General features: G+C 35.8%; 1 long non-coding RNA gene across 1 annotated transcript; it reads left to right on the top strand.

Moving 5' to 3' along the window:
* The first annotated feature begins 10,843 nt into the window (after positions 1 to 10,843).
* On the top strand, positions 10,844 to 16,392 carry LOC135194610 (uncharacterized). The gene is made up of 2 exons (XR_010309854.1): positions 10,844 to 10,985; positions 16,213 to 16,392. It is a non-coding gene; the product is annotated as an uncharacterized LOC135194610 (long non-coding RNA).
* The last annotated feature ends 3,926 nt before the right edge of the window (positions 16,393 to 20,318 follow it).

Below are 20,318 nucleotides of genomic sequence, written 5' to 3'. Positions count from 1 at the left end.
CCACTATCAATTAACACGTCTATCGGTATTCCAAGTATGACAGCAGTTGTCACATCACGATTTTTATAACTGCCACAAATTTCGCGACAAAAGTTGACACCGTTACCATTTCGAGAATTTGTGCGTTCCTTAGCAAAACAAGTCCTCTCGGAATGACCCATTTTTTTGCAAAATGTACACTTCAATACATCACTACGAGATGTCGTTGAATAGTTTGTCTTTTCATTGCTATTGTTTGAAATTAAATTCGACCGTTTGTTACAATTAACGCTCTTATGACCGAACTGATTACACTGGAAACACTTTATTGATTTTAAATCTTTAGAATCATATTGACGTTTTAACGGTTTGCGATTTGAATTATTATTGTTGAAAGAATTGTAAGTTTTCTTAAAGTTGTTAAAAGGTTTAACAAAGCTTGATAAAAACTCCACAATAGAATCAGGCGATAGTTTAGCGTTAGTAGCCATGGCACGAATTTGTGGATCCGAAATTCCACGAATAATAATAGCAGTAAGCAACTCATTACTAAGACCTTTAACGATGCGTAACCTTAAAAGCGATTTGCGAGCATATTCAGCATATGTGGAGAATTTATCGGACTCTGTCCGCATTACATCATAAAGAATGTTCGCGACATCGACTGATCGTGGGCATAGCGCTTTTAGTTCTAATTTAAAATTGGACCACGTGCGAATATTGCTTGTCCATTGGCTCAGCCAGGTGCGAGATTCCCCTTTTAAGCAATGTCCCACGCGAGCAAGGCATTCCCTATCGTCCCAATAGTTCGCAATACGAGCTCTCTCTACTTCATCACACCACGAGTCGAAGTCATGAACACTCGGATCAAAATCAGAGACAAAATATCGGTTGGATCTGACCTGAGCACAGTTGATGGCGGTCAAAAGACGCTCCGCGGCGTGCGTCACCACGTCCTCAGACTGCGTTGATTCCATGTTGCTGGTGCGTGGAGTCAGCGGCTGCGTCCCCACTTGCGCGGACACCAGCTCACGCAGCGGTGTAGGTGCCACAAGCACCGATGCCGATGGTGTTGTGTTGGATAGCTCGGCGGCGCGGCTAGGGCCAGCGCTGGTCGTTGCGATAGCTTGTGTCTCCACAGACGCACGGGGTTGGTCTTCCAACGCGCGTAATCTTCTCAAAATCTCTTCCATCGGATTGGGCGAAAGAGTGCGCTCGCGACGCTTTCGCTTGTTGCGTTGGTCGTTGGAAGGCATCGCAGAGACAAAAACTCGTCAGAATATTAATTTCACTCAACAGTACTAATTTCATTTATAAAATGAGAAATGTAGGCTTTCAGTGGCTTTTCAGCCTTCAGATCCCACTTCTGATGTTACAAACAGAAAATGAAAATGATCTTTTTTAAAAATATTTTAATGGCGGCCAACAGATATTTTTCTTCTATATCAGGCAATCGCTATATTCGGACAGCTAAGCGGTTAGACAAGTGCCGCCAACCGTCGTCCTTATATATCCGGTCGTAGTGTTGCCATTTGTGACTTTAATTTTCTTCTAACAATATATATCTCTGGCTCTTTCTGTTGCGGTATTTTGGTGTTTTCTGGTTATAGATGTTTAGATCTTTGTAATGCATTTTGTTCTTTATTAATTTATAACGCTGGTGAAGGCATTTGTGCATATAAGTTAAGTTTTAAATGGATTATTCGTCGCGAATTCTATTTAATATATATTATTGCAATTATTTTTTATATTTATTATGAATCATATATTTTTCCTTATATTTCCAATTAAATGTGGAATAGTGGGATTATTATTATTATTTTTTATAATGAATTATTTTGTGCGTATAATCGTTTTAGACTTATTTAATAATTGAGTATAATTTAAACATTTTCTACCAAAATGTACGAGGCTTACGTACCAAAACTAATATGTTCTTCAGGGCTATGTTGCTGGGGGAATATGATATCATCTGTCTTAGCGAGACGTGGTTGTATGATGGTATTTTTGATTCCGAACTTTTTGATTCAAGGTACACTGTCCATAGGTGTGATAGAAATTATAATGAACGTGGAAACACAATGGGTGGTGGTGTACTTGTCGCCTTAAAATCTAACTTAACAGTTCGTTCGTCGACATCCATACAATTGGGCAACTTTTCAGCTGAAATAGTGAAAGTAACAATATCGTTGGTGTCTACAGCAATAACAAAGTCACTTCATATATATTGCTGCTATTTCCCTAATATTAACCGTCATTGTGATACGCTAATTGATTTTTTCGAATTGGTTTCAGATGAGAAGCTAAATTATCCTAATGACAGTTTCTTGGTATTGGGTGATTTTAATGTTCCTACTGCACAGTGGGTTGGGAGCGACGACATCATGATCCTGAATAATCATAGTGATGATAATAGTCTTGTCTACGCCTTGGCCAACTTTATGAATTTTACCGATCTGAAACAGTTCAATTCAATTCATAATGTTAATGGCAGACATCTAGATCTTATTTTTAGTGACTGTCACTGTACCGTCAGCCGTTGCCCCCAACCACCTGTTAAAGAGGATGTACATCACCCAGCTCTGGAGATACTATTTACTATACATAGTTTGCGATTAATTAAACCGACTCCTAGAATGATTCGACTTTTTCACCGTGCTAACTATGAGGAAATCAATAATGCACTGTCCAAAATTAATTGGACTGAATTATTAGATGACCGTGATATCTCGGATGCTGTTAATGTTTTTTATAAAACTGTATTTAAAATTGTTAATGATTTTACTCTGGTTAAAATTGTTAAATGTAATAATAATTTTCCCTGCTGATACCCTAGATCCTTAATAAAAGTTATAAATGAAAAATTAAAGTATCATAGGAAATGGAAAATTTATAACCGAACTTCCGATTACGATACGTTTAGTCTCTTGCGTGATCGTGAGAAAAAATTACAGACTAAATATTATGATTTGTATATTTCAAATTCTGAAAGTAAAATTAAAGAATCTAGCAAATTCTTTTGGTCATTTGTTCGATCGAAAAATTCTTCTTCTAATATCCCTGAAATTATGCATTTAAGCGAAGTAACGGCCAGTGACGGAAATGAAATCTGTTCTCTTTTCAGTAAATATTTTGAATCTGTTTACGAGTCATCTTCCTTATTAAGCAATTATAATCATGTAAGTGCCTCGGATAGTTCTGTTAACATTGGATCGATTTCACTTTCTCCGTTTATTGTACATAAATACCTCAGTAAACTGGATATAAATAAGGGATACGGGCCTGATGGCTTGCCTCCTATATTTTTGAAGATGTGTCGTAGCTGTCTATCCCTTCCTATTTATTTATTATTCCACAAATCTATTTGTAGCGGCGAAATGCCTCAACTGTGGAAACAAAGTTATGTTGTACCAGTTTTTAAATCAGGTGATAAGCACAATGTGAAAAATTACAGACCTATTTCGAAATTATGTACTATCGCTAAACTTTTTGAAAAAATTATATACGACTGTATTTTCCCTACCCTACGAACCATTATCATTCCTCAACAGCATGGTTTCATAAATAAAAAATCTGTAGAGTCCAATTTATGTGAATTTGTTCATCAGGTTACTACCGCTATGGATCAAGGTTTCCAGGTGGACGTGGTGTATACCGACTATTCAAAAGCATTTGATAAAATCTGTCATTTAATCTTGATTCGTAAAATTGAAGAACTCGGTATACATGGCGACCTCCTCCGTTGGCTTACTTCATATCTCAGAGATTGAAGCCAGGCGGTTACAATTAAAGGTTACTGCTCTACGTTCGTGCCTGTTACTTCTGGTGTGCCCCAAGAATCTCATCTTGGACCCCTTCTATTTAATTTATTCATTAATGACATTATTGCAGTATTTAAGCATTCTTCAATTCTACTCTATGCTGATGATATGAAGATATATAAAACCATTAGTAAACCTTCTGATTGTAACTTATTACAGGATGATTTGAATGATTTTTTTTAAATATTGCAATGATAATCTCCTGCAACTTAATATTAAAAAATGTAACGTAATATCATTTTCCCGCAAAAAAAATACTATTCATTTCAAGTATACTTTAAATGAAGATCTTATTGAACGGGTTTCAGGGGTGAGAGATTTGGGCGTCCACCTTGACTCCTCATTAACCTTTGGGCAACACTATAGGTATGTTACTGCAAAAGCCTATCGTATGCTTGGTTTTGTTCTTAGAATTAGTAGAGATTTTAAAAATATTACAACCTTGATTCTTCTCTTTAATGCATTTGTTCGCTCAATACTAGAATTCGCTTCGATGATTTGGAATCCACATTATAAAATCTACATCAAAGAAATAGAGAAAGTTCAAACAAAATTCTTAAAGCATTTAAAATTTAGGTATTCTGCTACTGATCAATGTGTTCCTAATTTGATCCCATTAGAAAAACGTCGTAAGATAAAGGATCAAACATTTCTGCTGAAATTACTACATAATATTATTGACTCTCCATTTCTTCTTAATTGTCTTAACTTCAGATGTCCAAGACAATCTTCGCGAAATAAATCTTTATTTAACTTACATACTACACGTACTAATTATGCACAAAATGCCTTCATTTACCGTTCTTGTTTATTATACAACAAAGAATACTGTTCAATTGATTACTTTACAGGCTCCTTACAAAAGTTAATTGAACAAATTAAGGAAATTCTTAGTAATTATTGTTATTCATATTAAGTTACATTTGCATTTTATTATTAATAAGATTATATTTTTGTAAATTCTACTATAATTATTAATTATTTTCTGTTTATATGATATTACTTTTTATTTAATGTATTAGATTTTTTTTTTTTAATTGTAATTAACTTGCTCGCATTATTCTATGTATTATTTAATTGTGGAAACTTTATTGGTCAATGATTTATATTTTTTGTTTTTTTTTTAATTATGTTAATTTGTACTGTTTGTTTCCCGAATAAAATAAAATAAAAAAATAAAATAAATAAAACATGCACACACCGAACAATGTGATTGTGACAAGTAACTAAGATAAATAAATAAAGAGATAAGCGGATAGAATTATTGCAACCGTAATGAAACAGATAAACAAACACCGCAGAAGCAAAATTAATATAAAACTATGACACAAAGATAAGGGATAATTAATAACATAAAACAAAAGAAAAGAAAGTATTACTTTTTGACGGTTCTTTTTGGCCTGATGTTGGAGATTTTCAAGTCTTTTGATGCCAGGGTGCCGCAGCTAGTAGAAGCAGTAGGAGTAGTGTTTACCTCTGTGATGTCGGTGGATGAAGTTAAGGATTTTAATTCAGCCATCGTAGAAATCCTCTTCTTAGTGCCATGTGACTCTAAAACTACCACAGTGCCGTTCCTAGTCCAGCACTTTGTGATCCCGAATCGCTGACGAGCCGCAACAGAAACCTCATGACGTTCTTTAGTGAGGAATTCAGATATAGTAATACCAGTATTCCTCAAATTGGTTTTACTGAACCAGACCTTATTTCTAAGGTCAATATCTCGGAATTTGATAAGAACGGCACGTGGCTTGTCAGAGCTGGAGCGGCCGAGACGGTGACAACGGCTTATATCTTCCACTTTCAATTCGGGGATTTTTAGATGTTCAGAAAGAATCTTAACGGTACCTGACACCAATTTTTCTGATTTGCTTTCCTGAATGCCGTGGACAAGAAGAATTTTTCTACGGGATTTCATTTCTAACTCATCATACTTGCCAGCCAAAAGCCCAAGTTGTAACTGAAGCCCCTCTAGAGCACCCATAACAAAACTTCTGAAGACACTGAATTGAGCCGCAATATTGGAAGTAGGACTTGTGGCCGGGATGGAAGCACTTTGAAGATTTTTTTGAAACTCGGCCATTTTATTATCAAAGTGATCTCTGTATTAAAAGTCAAATATTGTGTGTTTCAAGGACTCCATTGTTCTGCTGCTGTTGTATTGTTTGAACAATTGGAAGAATTTTATGAAAATTTTTATTGTGAATGCGATAGGCGTTTAGTGTAGGCTATAATTGTTGTCATTAAAGGAATGTAATACTGGTAAGTGACAAGACTTTCACAGCATATTTCTCATTAATTTAATTAAATAAAACGAGAGCATTAAAAAACATGAGTTCACTTATTTTACACCTACCCGCCTAGATATATTTTTTGAATGAAATAATAACTGTAAAAAATAGCACAATCGATGAGAAGTTAGCAATTTTTAGAGATCTGGCTGAGTTAATGTTTTCAAATGATAACGAGCAACCATCTGTACAAAGTTCAAATTCATTTTGGTTTCTAGTTTCTTAGATATATTTTTTTAATGAAATAATAACTGTAAAAAATAGCACAATCGATGAGAAGTTAGCAATTTTTAGAGATCTGGCTCAGTTAATGTTTTCAAATGAGAACTAGCAACCATCTGTACAAAGTTCGATTTCATTTTGGTTTCTAGTTTCTTAGATATATTTTTTTAGTGAAATAATAACTGTAAAAAATAGCACAATCGATGAGAAGTTAGCAATTTTTAGAGATCTGGCTGAGTTAATGTTTTCAAATGATAACGAGCAACCATCTGTACAAAGTTCGAATTCATTTTGGTTTCTAGTTTCTTAGATATATTTTTTTAATGAAATAATAACTGTAAAAAATAGCACAATCGATGAGAAGTTAGCAATTTTTAGAGATCTGGCTGAGTTAATGTTTTCAAATGATAACGAGCAACCATCTGTACAAAGTTCGAATTCATTTTGCTTTCTAGTTTCTTAGATTTTTTTATTTTTTTTTTATTTATAAACACTCTATTGCACACAAAAGACAAAAGATACAGTGTACATAACATTACAAGAACATATAACAAAAAAGAGAAGCGTGCAAACGCGGTCTTATTGCTTAAAGCAATCTCTTACAGACAACCCTTTAGAGTAAGAATTTGTCTGTGGGAAACGGGATGGTGCAAACAAGCATGTTTTATTCTTAAACAACTAAAAATTAATCTTTAAATAATACAAATAATATATAACAAAATACATATATATAAGTTTAATAAATACATATGTATTATATATACCAAATAATTATATAAATAAAATTATATATATAGCAGAAAGTTATACTAAACATATAGAATAAAAATAAAACTTACGTACATAAAATATAATACTTAATAAATAAATACTAATAGTATGATAATATAGGAAATAGTATTTACGCAGATTGAATAGATAAATAATACTTATGTAACCTATTTTTAAATATATAAATTGACTCAGATTGACGAATATCGGTAGGGAGCGTATTCCATAGCTTTGCAGCTGTCATCGTAAAGGATTCGCTATAGAAGTGGGTATGAGCGACCGGCAGTGACAGTTTGTTGTCAGAGCGTGACCGCAGTTCACGTGGATAGCTGACGTCAGTACCCACAAAACAGAACCGTTCCTTCAAATACGCGGGAAGAAGAGGATTATAGAGGATAGAGTAAAGAAGAGATAACATGTGCAAGTTGCGACGATGTCGAATAGTAAGCCACTTAAGTTGCGCCCGATATTCGGAGACGTGATCAAATTTCCGTAGACCAAAGATGAATTTGATGCAAACGTTCTGTAACCTTTCTAGCTTATTGAGTTGGTCCTCAGTAATGTTTGTGTAACAACAATCTGCGTAGTCCAAAATAGGAAGTAGAAGAGTTTGACATAACGTGATTTTAGTCTTAATGGGCAGAAAGTGTTTCCAACGTTTTAACAAATGAAATGTGGCGAAAACTTTTCTACTGACTTCAGCAACTTGCACAGTCCAGGATAATGTATTATCGATAAGAAGACCAAGGTTTTTAACGGAACTGCTAAGTGACAAAGGCGTATTGTTAAAGATGATCGCAGGTAGGTTGGCGTAATCAACTTTAGTAAGTAGTTTGGAGCTGCCAATAATAATGACCTGCGATTTATCTGGATTTACAAGAAGCCCGCACGTCTTGCTCCAAGTACAAATTTTATGCAATTCCTGGTTCAGCCTCTCAACAGCCCCTCCGATACCTGTTAAGGGAGCAGAAACGTAGACCTGCAAGTCGTCAGCATAAAGATGAAAGGAAGACGAGAGGAGATGGGATACAGTATTAATAAAAATGGAAAATAAAAGTGGAGAGAGGACACTGCCTTGAGGAACACCAGATGAGAGAGATTGGAGGCTGGATAATTTATTATTAATCCGTACACATTGCTGACGACCAAACAGGTAGCTACGAAACCACTCACATGCATCGGAAGAGATATTAATCGACCGAAGCACTGCCAGCAGGAGATCTAAATCAACCGTATTGAACGCATTACTGAAGTCCAATAATGCCAGGATACTAACATGTCTGTTGTCCATGTTAAAACGTATATCGTCGCATACTTTAAGTAGGGCAGTAGTAGTACTATGACCTCTCCGAAATCCTGATTGGAAATCAGAGAGTACATTGTACTCTGCTAGATACTTTGTTAATTGAAGATGGACAATACGTTCTAACACTTTAGACAGAAATGGAAGGATAGATATTGGACGAAAGTGAAAGAAAGATATGGGATTTTTGTTTTTGGGAATAGGAAGGATATAAGCTAAACGCCAAGTGGAAGGGAATTCATTATGGTCAAGGTAGAAATTGAAAATGTGAAATAATATAGGGAGAACATAATCTAACACAGCAAGTATCATTCTACGGTTGATTCCATCACATCCCGTGGCATCGGATCTTATTGCAAGGATGTTGGCCTTAACGTCACTAGCAGTAATTGGGGAAAAGTGAAAAGAGGGTCTGTTAGGAATAGGCAAGGATCTAAAATGATTTAAAGTACTAATTATATCACTGTTGTTCATTAGGACAGTACTAGCAAAAAATCCGTTCAGAGCATTGAGATCAACAGTATGAGGGATCCTGGATGCTTGTCGTCCAATACCTAGAGATTGTAGGAATTTCCATGTCTGAGAAGAATTGCTGTTCTCAATCTTATCTTGTATATATTTACGTTGAGCATCTCTACATACTTTACGGCACCGATTACGTAAACTCTTATATTTCACGAGGTTGTCAATAGTTGGGTTTAATTTAAATTTTGATTTAGCTCTGTCACGCTTCTTCATTAACTTCCGAATGTCCTGAGATAACCAAGGTGCAGGTAGGTGTTTGAGCTTGATGGGACGGAAAGGAGCATGTTTATCGAAGAGATCATTTAGAGAGGAGTTAAAAAGTTCAAGTTTCTCATCGATAGTAGAAGCGTTTAAAATTGAGTCCCAATTGATAGCACTAAGATCCTGCATAAATTTTTCGTTGTCAAAATGTTTGAAGCTTCGACGCATGACCACAGTGGGTTTAACTTTCGGCGGACGTACTTTGTACGACAGATATATTAGGTCATGGTACGAAAAGGCTTCAGTTCAGTTCAGGCTTAGTTGTCCGTGAATTTCAACATGCTCCAAGGATGAAACAAAGGATAGGTCAAGTTGGCTTGGGATGCAGTTGGGAAAGTAATGAGTGGCATTGGATGGGAGAAAATTTAAATTGGAGCTATTAATTATGTTCAATAAGCGCTTGGCACGAGCGTCATTTTTGATAAGGCAGGTATTGAAGTCGCCCATAATAATAGCATGGTTAACATTAGGCAAGGAATTTTCCAATAGACTTTCGAACGTGTCGAAGTAGTCTATGTGGAGCGAAGGACTGTAAAAAACACCGAGTAGTACCTTAATGTGTCCAAATATAACCTCAATGAGTATGTGCTCGGCGGATTCAGAGTATTGGGAATCGGATTTATTCAGGATAGTGAAAGGAATGTGGTTACGTAAATAAATAGCAACTCCTCCGCCTCCTTTTCCAGTTCGATCATTGCGGATAAGATGAAAGTTAGGTAATGAGAAGGAGGAAGAAGGAAGAGATGGCTCGAGGAATGTTTCGGAGATAAGGATAGCGTGAATATTAGAGTTGCCAAAGGAAGATAAGAGATCAGGATAGTGAGCTGGAATACTCTGCGCATTCAAATGAACAACATTAAAATTTTTTGGGAAAAGAGAGAAGGTTGAATCAAGAGAAGAGGAAAGCGGGATGTAAGTACTATGAAAACTGTCAGCCGAAGAGGAAAGTGATACAAAAGTGTTATCATCGTCTGAGTCAATATTCAGATCAATATTATTAATACTCATACTAAATAAATATAAATATATATATATAATAAATGTATTTAAAAATAATATATATGTATATTTAAACAAATGTATATAACCCGTAAAAGCTAATTTTATCAGACAAAAACTTACACTTACCAGCACTAACACAAGTTGGTCATAGTTAAATGCATGAAATAGAACAAAAACAGTGCAAACAGCAACACCAAAGCATAGCAAAAACATCAAAAAAAAAAAAAAAAACATTTAGGCACAAAAATCAATCAAAGGATAGATAATAATGCAATCTCCTCGCTTAGTAGTTAGGTATATTCAGCGAATATTTAAACAATATGACATTTAAACATTTAAACACATGACAAGTGCTTAAAATGAAAACAAATAGGTATTGATAAAAAACAAATAAATTAAGTTACATTAATTTACAAAATATATATCTATGTTTTATCAAGAAATAACAGTAGATATATGGTATCCATATTTCTGTTTACAACGGAACGCTTTATGACTAAACTCCCAGGTATAATAAAAGATTAAAAAAAAAAAAAAAAACGGAACGCTTTTGTTTATGGCTCAATATTTGTTTACTCTGTAATCTCATTTGTCAGTTTGACCTTTGAGTTTGACAATCATTATAATGAATGTCGGTATCGGTAAATAAATAAAAGAATTGTGTTCGGTTTTTTTTTCGCTTGCGTTAGCGTTGGTTAACACACGTGTTAAGAGATTTTGAGTGTTTTCGTTTTGTTTTGTAGTATATTTTATTGTTAATAGTGCTTTAGTTGGTAGTTGGGTTAAGTGGTGTTAGTAATATTTGTAAATGTTGTGAGTATTTAACGTGTTTTAATATTTTTTAGCTTCTAAGTTTTATAATGGAGGTTGATCCTCCTCCTGATCCCCCTGATCCAGGTGGCTCAATAGAGCCTGTTCCCGATACTCTATCTCCTCCCTCTGTACCTGTTTCCCGAAAACGCCTCGGTAATGATTCCATTAATTCCGATTCCAATGTCAAAAAAACCATAATTAATCCTAGTTCAGCAAATCCCTCAATACAAACGATTTACACTCATCCATCCTTCTCTGAAGGCCCTAAAATGTATTCCGACGATGACAAGGGTCCTTTCATCGTTCATGTGTCCCGGGAAGTATCTGACCCAGCTTCAGGAACTACTATACGGGCAATTAAATTCGGACAATTCCTGCACACTCATAAAATTAAGAGTATTATTAACGATGGTGTTAAGAACATAGGCCGTAACAAAATTTCAGTTGAATTTTCAACAGCTCAAGCAGCAAACACCTTTCTAGTGAATCCTATTGTTGAAATGTGCAAGTATAAAGCTACTGTACCGACTTTTAATGTAACTAGAATGGGATTGATTAAGGGTATTCCCGTGGACTGGACGATGGAAGAACTGGCAATGTCACTTGAGCTTCCCACTGGATGTGGTGAAGTTATGAAAATAAGACGCCTGAATAGAAAAACAATTGCTGACAGTGTAACTACATGGGTTCCTACCCAATCTGTTGTAATTACATTTAGAGGTCAAATGCTTCCTTCAAAAGTGTATTCCTACCATACATCCCTTCCAGTAGAAACTTATAAACTTCCCACTATCCAATGCCTTAATTGCTGCCGTTATGGTCATATTAAAACTCAGTGTCGATCTCAACCTAGGTGTTTTAAGTGCTCCAAATCCCACACAGGTGAGTCTTGTAGTGTAAGTAAGGATAACGCCACTTGCTTACATTGCTCTGGTAACCATTTCACAACAGACAAGGATTGTCCAGAGTTTTCTCGCCAACAATCAATCAAAATTGTTATGTCTCAGGACAACATTTCATACATTGAAGCATCCTCTCGGTTTCCTCCTGTACGTAGATCCTATGCAGAGATTGCAAAGGAGATGTTTACCCCTCCCACATATTCTCCAATTCTCCCTAGTCAACCTATCCCTTCAACTACCCGGTCCTATCGGAAGACTGTTATCAGTACTCCTCGCCCAAGATCACCTCTTGGGAAAGGGTATGATAAACAGGCCCATCAATCGATCGTTAGTAATTGTCCCTCTACTGCTCCTAATGGTTGTGCTCTCAACCAAAACACTCCTAACCCTCTTAATAACAATCCCAACTTCTTAGAAATGCTAACTAAGATACTTCTTAGTATTATCTCAACATGTAACGATATCCCCTTACCGTCCAACGTTGCTCAAGACTTATGTCAGTTATTCTCCATCCTTCACAATGGCCCCAATCAGCTTCCTTCAATGGAACTGCAAGAGCGTTCGGCCTAAAAAACATGAACTCCTCTCTCTAATAAACCTCCATAAACCTGTCATTATTGCCATCTCTGAAACATGGTTGATCCCTGGATCCCGATTCCGGGTCCCAGGCTTCTCCTGTTTGAGGGATGACAGAAGTGATGGTTATGCTGGGAGTGCCATTTTCGTTCGGCACTCCCTTCCCTTCTCCCAAATTCCTTTATCCCTTCCCAGCCAGCATATTAATGCTGTTGCTGTTAGAGCCCTTAACATCTCTTTTCTTTCCCTGTATATTCCTCATCCTAATCCAGCTTTAATCCCTGATATATCTGCCATCATTTCCTCTCTCCCTAGTCCTATCCTAGTCATGGGGGATTTTAACGCCCATCACACCGCCTGGGGTTCACATTTCTGTGACCCATTTGCTCTCTTGTTGATGGACATATTTGATGATGCAAACCTCTGCATCCTCAATAATGGCTCACCAACACGTAGAGTATATCCTAACCAAAACCCAAAATCCGCTGTAGACTTATCCTTAACTTCTCCAGTCCTTGCTTCTCAAATATCCTGGAATGTCCTCTCATCCTCTTTTGGCAGTGATCACTTTCCTATCCTCCTTTCTTTAAATCACCGATCCATTGCCCATATCAATCCAAATCCCTTATTAAAATTCAAATTAAAAAATGCTAACTGGTCTGCATATGCTGAGTCTGTTGATTCCATGATCGACACCCTCTTTGTTTCACAAGACTATGGAAATGTAATTCTTTGCTATGATCTTTTCCTTAATGGTATTTTAACTGCAGCTAATCTCCACTTCCCTAAAAAACACACCTCAAAAAATCATTTGCTTTCCACCCCCTGGTGGGATGAGGAATGCAAACGATTATCTGAACAGAGACTAGAGGCTGAAGCATCATACTCATTGTGTATGTCTTTGGATAACTTTTGTAAGTATCAGAAAATCGACGCCAAATTTAAACAATTAATCTCTAAAAAGAAAAAAGTTAGTTGGATTCATTTCTGTGAATCCCTGAGTCCTCGTTCCTCTTCCTCTGTAGTCTGGTCCCAACTTAAAAAATTCCGCCGATGCCTTAATTCTGTTGACCCTTCCTCAAATACTCCTTCTGAGTGGCTTAACAATTTCGCTGATAAGCTTGCCCCCCCATTTGTCCCTTATGAGGACAGTTTTCTAAATTCTACGCCAGCATCCACATCCACTTTGGATGAAATGGATGCCCCCTTTTCTTTTTCCGAACTTCAATGTGCGTTAAATGGTTTATCTGATTCTACTCCTGGGGAAGACGGCGTTCCTTACTCTTTTATTTGTAAATTAAATGATAAAGCGAAAAAATGTTTTTTAAACATAATTAACTCGGTTTTTATCAAAGGAATTGTCCCGCAATCTTGGAAGACACAAATTGTTATCCCGATCCTTAAACCGGGTAAGAACCCTTCGGATTACAACTCATATAGACCGATAGCTTTATCATCAACTTTGGCAAAGATCACTGAACATCTGTTGAAGAACCGCCTGGAATGGTTAATGGAAAGCAGAAATATACTTGCTCCCTCCCAATTTGGCTTTCGGAAGGGGTTGAGCACCATTGATAATCTAAGCATACTCACAACAGACATTCGAATTGCCTTTGCTAAAGGAGAGTACCTTGTGGGAATCTTTCTAGATATATCTTCTGCATATGATAATGTACTTCTTCCGTTACTCAGGCAGAAAATGCAACATCTGAGTATTCCACCGAGGATAGTTCATCTCATATGTAATCTGTTAACTTGCAGATCAATAACGGTTAGACACCAACATCTCTCACTTCCCCCCAGACTTGTCTGGAAAGGTCTTCCTCAAGGCTCAGTACTCAGTCCTCTGCTTTACAGCATATACACCCATGATCTCGATTTGTCTGTTAACAATTTTTGTAACATTCTCCAGTATGCTGATGACACTGTTTTGTATTATAGATCTAGCTCCATTGAAAATTTAACATTTCGATTAAACTCTGCTTTGCATTACCTATCCCAATGGCTCTCTGACCATGGCTTATCGCTATCGATAGCCAAAAGTCAAGCAGTGGTATTTACTAAAAAAAGACGTATACCTACCTTTAATTTGTTTTATGAGGGTCAGCGCATTAACTTTGTAGACAAAACAAAATTTCTTGGTATTATTCTCGATCACCGACTGAACGGAATTTCACACTCTGACTATTTAGCCAAGAAATGTGAAAAATCAATTAATGCCCTTAGAGCAGTATCTGGAGTTTGGTGGGGAGCTCACCCTTATACATTGAAGCTGATCTATAACGCAATAGTTCGTAGTCATTTGGACTATGGACTGTTTGTTCTAGATCCATTCAATAAATCAGCTTCAGAAAAATTAAACAAAATTCAATTTAAATGTTTGCGCATAATCTTGGGTGCGATGAAATCCACTCCTACTAATGCTCTGCAGGTTGAGTGTGTTGACCCACCTCTACATATAAGGAGGCAATACTTATGTGACCGCTTTATCATCAAATTGTTACAGCTATCTTCCCATCCTCTATTGGCCCGATTAAACAAATTATCCCACCTTTACAACCCAGACAGACCGAAATCCTCATTCCTATTAAACAGTTTCCTCAAGCATACCAACCTCCCTCATCCCCTTACCACTTTTCCTTCTAATCCTCTTTTTTCCACCTCCTTTAAAGCTCTTATTTATAATACCCCCGTTATTACAAACCTTGGTCTTATAAAAGGTTCCCCTGATACTAGTGTCCAATTTCAAAAAATGTTTCATCAAAATTGGCCAAATCACCTCCCTATATATACTGATGCCTCTAAACTCTCACCGACCGGCTGCGTTGGCGCAGCTTGTTGGATACCTAAATATAAAATAGCCCTTTTATTTAAATGCCCCCCTGAAACCTCTATATTTTCCGGTGAGGCCATTGCTTTACTGGAAGCTATTATGTATGCCCAGTCACACAACATACAACAATCAGTTATTTTATGTGACTCATTAAGCTGTCTGTTGGCCATTAAAGAAAATCCTTTTCGTAGCAAATTAAGACTTTCTATCGTTTTTAAGATCAGAGAGGCTTTGTTGTCCTGTCACCAACAAGGCCTTCAGGTTTTGCTGGTCTGGATTCCAAGTCATTCCGGTATTATTGGAAATGAGATGGCTGACTCATATGCTAAGATTGCCATCCAATCATGGTTCATCTGAGCATTTTGTCAATTCCTCTCGAGACCTGCTCACTCTTGCGAAAGCTGAAATGGTTAAATCCTGGAATGCTTTTTGGATTTCATCAAAATCGGTTAAAGGTAAGTATTATTCGGCGTTACAACCTGAAATTCCGAGGCGACCTTGGTTTTCACTTCACAGGCACGCTGACCGTTGGGTCACATCCACTATCTGTCGGTTACGCCTCGGCCATTCTTGCACACCTACCCACCTAGCAAAGATAAGAGTTCGAGATCACTCGCTGTGTGAATGTGGCCTAGACGAAGGTTCCGCTACCCACATCCTGTTCCTTTGTCCTAAACTTCTTCATCCCATTTACGACGTTCTCCCTCCTAAAGTTCCTCGTCCTATAAATGTTGAATGTTTGTTGACGTTTGTGTTTAGTCCATTTTGTTCTTTTTTGTGTAAATATATTAAATGTAATAAAATTAAGTTGTGAATAGTCCAATTGAGTGATATATCTTATTATATATAGTTTAGAATACTAACAATTATTTGTAATTTATCCTATTACTAACCCTTAATGTTTGTGTTGTTCTAGGTTACGGATTAACAAGGAAATTACTACTACTATACTTGGCTTTAAAATTTAATTGAGTTTGTTATCTCACCCATACCGATCAATCTCATTCGTGTCTTCTCCATCCTACGTGACATTGGCGAAATAATCTGTGCCCTGTCGGCACAACTAAAAGCCATTAAACTAAGAATTGAATTGAATTGAATTGTGTTCGATAAATTATATCGCGAGTCGAAGTACTGAGATTTAATTATTATTACTCTATAATTCGAATGAGATCTCACAACATGCACACACCGAACAATGTGATTGTGACAAGTAACTAAGATAAATAAATAAAGAGATAAGCGGATAGAATTATTGCAACCGTAATGAAACAGATAAACAAACACCGCAGAAGCAAAATTAATATAAAACTATGACACAAAGATAAGGGATAATTAATAACATAAAACAAAAGAAAAGAAAGTATTACTTTTTGACGGTTCTTTTTGGCCTGATGTTGGAGATTTTCAAGTCTTTTGATGCCAGGGTGCCGCAGCTAGTAGAAGCAGTAGGAGTAGTGTTTACCTCTGTGATGTCGGTGGATGAAGTTAAGGACTTTAATTCAGCCATCGTAGAAATCCTCTTCTTAGTGCCATGTGACTCTAAAACTACCACAGTGCCGTTCCTAGTCCAGCACTTTGTGATCCCGAATCGCTGACGAGCCGCAACAGAAACCTCATGACGTTCTTTAGTGAGGAATTCAGATATAGTAATACCAGTATTCCTCAAATTGGTTTTACTGAACCAGACCTTATTTCTAAGGTCAATATCTCGGAATTTGATAAGAACGGCACGTGGCTTGTCAGAGCTGGAGCGGCCGAGACGGTGACAACGGCTTATATCTTCCACTTTCAATTCGGGGATTTTTAGATGTTCAGAAAGAATCTTAACGGTACCTGACACCAATTTTTCTGATTTGCTTTCCTGAATGCCGTGGACAAGAAGAATTTTTCTACGGGATTTCATTTCTAACTCATCATACTTGCCAGCCAAAAGCCCAAGTTGTAACTGAAGCCCCTCTAGAGCACCCATAACAAAACTTCTGAAGACACTGAATTGAGCCGCAATATTGGAAGTAGGACTTGTGGCCGGGATGGAAGCACTTTGAAGATTTTTTTGAAACTCGGCCATTTTATTATCAAAGTGATCTCTGAGTTCAAATATTGTGTGTTTCAAGGACTCCATTGTTCTGCTGCTGTTGTATTGTTTGAACAATTGGAAGAATTTTATGAAAATTTTTATTGTGAATGCGATAGGCGTTTAGTGTAGACTATAATTGTTGTCATTAAAGGAATGTAATACTGGTAAGTGACAAGACTTTCACAGCATATTTCTCATTAATTTAATTAAATAAAACGAGAGCATTAAAAAACATGAGTTCACTTATTTTACACCTACCCGCCTAGATATATTTTTTTAATGAAATAATAACTGTAAAAAATAGCACAATCGATGAGAAGTTAGCAATTTTTAGAGATCTGGCTGAGTTAATGTTTTCAAATGAGAACTAGCAACCATCTGTACAAAGTTCGAATTCATTTTGGTTTCTAGTTTCTTAGATATATTTTTTTAGTGAAATAATAACTAAAAAATAGCACAATCGATGAGAAGTTAGCAATTTTTAGAGATCTGGCTGAGGTAATGTTTTCAAATGATAACGAGCAACCATCTGTACAAAGTTCGAATTCAGTTTGGTTTCTAGTTTCTTAGATATATTTTTTTAGTGAAATAATAACTGTAAAAAATAGCACAATCGATGAGAAGTTAGCAATTTTTAGCGATCTGGCTGAGTTAATGTTTTCAAATGATAACGAGCAACCATCTGTACAAAGTTCGAATTCATTTTGGTTTCTAGTTTCTTAGATATATTTTTTTAATGAAATAATAACTGTAAAAAATAGCACAATCGATGAGAAGTTAGCAATTTTTAGAGATCTGGCTCAGTTAATGTTTTCAAATGAGAACTAGCAACCATCTGTACAAAGTTCGATTTCATTTTGGTTTCTAGTTTCTTAGATATATTTTTTTAGTGAAATAATAACTGTAAAAAATAGCACAATCGATGAGAAGTTAGCAATTTTTAGAGATCTGGCTGAGTTAATGTTTTCAAATGATAACGAGCAACCATCTGTACAAAGTTAGAATTCAGTTTGGTTTCTAGTTTCTTAGATATATTTTTTTAGTGAAATAATAACTGTAAAAAATAGCACAATCGATGAGAAGTTAGCAATTTTTAGAGATCTGGCTGAGTTAATGTTTTCAAATGATAACGAGCAACCATCTGTACAAAGTTCGAATTCATTTTGGTTTCTAGTTTCTTAGATATATTTTTTTAGTGAAATAATAACTGTAAAAAATAGCACAATCGATGAGAAGTTAGCAATTTTTAGCGATCTGGCTGAGTTAATGTTTTCAAATGATAACGAGCAACCATCTGTACAAAGTTCGAATTCATTTTGGTTTCTAGTTTCTTAGATATATTTTTTTAATGAAATAATAACTGTAAAAAATAGCACAATCGATGAGAAGTTAGCAATTTTTAGAGATCTGGCTCAGTTAATGTTTTCAAATGAGAACTAGCAACCATCTGTACAAAGTTCGATTTCATTTTGATTTCTAGTTTTTTAGATATATTTTTTTAGTGAAATAATAACTGTAAAAAATAGCACAATCGATGAGAAGTTAGCAATTTTTAGAGATCTGGCTGAGTTAATGTTTTCAAATGATAACGAGCAACCATCTGTACAAAGTTAGAATTCAGTTTGGTTTCTAGTTTCTTAGATATATTTTTTTAGTGAAATAATAACTGTAAAAAATAGCACAATCGATGAGAAGTTAGCAATTTTTAGAGATCTGGCCGAGTTAATGTTTTCAAATGATAACGAGCAACCATCTGTACAAAGTTCGAATTCATTTTGCTTTCTAGTTTCTTAGATTTTTTTATTTTTTTTTTATTTATAAACACTTTATTGCACACAAAAGACAAAAGATACAGTGTACATAACATTACAAGAACATATAACAAAAAACAGAAGAGTGCAAACGCGGTCTTATTGCTTAAAGCAATCTCTTACAGACAACCCTTTAGAGTAAGAATTTGTCTGTGGGAAACGGGATGGTGCAAACAAGCATGTTTTATTCTTAAACAACTAAAAATTAATCTTTAAATAATACAAATAATATATAACAAAATACATATATATAAGTTTAATAAATACATATGTATTATATATACCAAATAATTATATAAATAAAATTATATATATATAGCAGAAAGTTATACTAAACATATAGAATAAAAATAAAACTTACGTACATAAAATATAATACTTAATAAATAAATACTAATAGTATGATAATATAGGAAATAGTATTTACGCAGATTGAATAGATAAATAATACTTATGTCACCTATTTTTAAATATATAAATTGACTCAGATTGACGAATATCGGTAGGTAGCGTATTCCATAGCTTTGCAGCTGTCATCGTAAAGGATTCGCTATAGAAGTGGGTATGAGCGACCGGCAGTGACAGTTTGTTGTCAGAGCGTGACCGCAGTTCATGTGGATAGCTGACGTCAGTACCCACAAAACAGAACCGTTCCTTCAAATACGCGGGAAGAAGAGGATTATAGAGGATAGAGTAAAGAAGAGATAACATGTGCAAGTTGCGACGATGTCGAATAGTAAGCCACTTAAGTTGCGCCCGATATTCGGAGACGTGATCAAATTTCCGTAGACCAAAGATGAATTTGATGCAAACGTTCTGTAACCTTTCTAGCTTATTGAGTTGGTCCTCAGTAATGTTTGTGTAACAACAATCTGCGTAGTCCAAAATAGGAAGTAGAAGAGTTTGACATAACGTGATTTTAGTCTTAATGGGCAGAAAGTGTTTCCAACGTTTTAACAAATGAAATGTGGCGAAAACTTTTCTACTGACTTCAGCAACTTGCACAGTCCAGGATAATGTATTATCGATAAGAAGACCAAGGTTTTTAACGGAACTGCTAAGTGACAAAGGCGTATTGTTAAAGATGATCGCAGGTAGGTTGGCGTAATCAACTTTAGTAAGTAGTTTGGA

This window comes from Vanessa tameamea, chromosome W (assembly GCF_037043105.1).
Source record: "Vanessa tameamea isolate UH-Manoa-2023 chromosome W, ilVanTame1 primary haplotype, whole genome shotgun sequence".
Taxonomy (NCBI): Eukaryota; Metazoa; Arthropoda; class Insecta; order Lepidoptera; family Nymphalidae; genus Vanessa; species Vanessa tameamea.
The sequence above is the reverse complement of the archived record's forward strand: the minus strand, read 5'-3'. Positions and strand labels throughout refer to the sequence as shown.